Genomic DNA, 663 nt, shown 5'->3' with positions numbered 1-663 from the left:
AACTTGGGAGAAGAACCAGGTTGGGGTGAGTTTACTGTATGATGATCATTGGGTTGAGAAGGAAGAAGATTGGAGAGTATTGACTTTGAGGGAGGATTTGTACCTGGCAGGAAATCTATCAGCTTGAGGTGTTAGGTAGAAAAACTGTTTGTGCCCAATCAAACCACAATCGGTGCAATAAACATTGAGCCTTTCATACTTAAGGCTCACCCATGTAACTTCACTATCAGGTCTAGCAAAAGAGAAGCCAGGTTTCAGAGGCTTCGAAGAATCAATCTCCACCAGGATTCTGAGGTAGCTACGAAAGGTGGAGGAAGCACCATTGACCTCATATACTTTTAGGAGATGACCCAAGCCTTTTCCAATGGCTACAGCATTTCTGGAAGTCATATTGCATAGAGGAAGACCATGCACTTGTATCTAGAAGGGAACATCTTTCAGGGAAAGTTCTCCTATGGTAGCAGTAGGAGACCATTTTTGAAGAGCAAGAAGAGAACCATTGACGTTCCAAGTAGTTTGGTCGAGTATCCTGGTGATATGCTCCTGTTTTGAAATTTTGAAAAGGAATAGGTTTGGTCCTAGCACAGCAAAGGAGAAGGGAACGGCAAAGGGCCAGGCTTTGATGAGAGAAGCATTGATAGATTGATTATTATGAGTTTTCTG

At 42.8% G+C, this 663-nt stretch overlaps 1 pseudogene; it reads right to left on the bottom strand.

The window, feature by feature from the left end:
* Positions 1-420: 420 nt before the first annotated feature.
* The window catches only part of LOC148586893 (uncharacterized), a 7,675-nt pseudogene continuing 7,432 nt past the window's right edge, over positions 421-663 (bottom strand).

This window comes from Corylus avellana, chromosome 3 (genome assembly GCF_965113065.1).
Source record: "Corylus avellana chromosome 3, dhCorAvel1.hap1.2, whole genome shotgun sequence".
Taxonomy (NCBI): Eukaryota; Viridiplantae; Streptophyta; class Magnoliopsida; order Fagales; family Betulaceae; genus Corylus; species Corylus avellana.
This window is presented reverse-complemented; position numbering and strand designations above follow the sequence as displayed.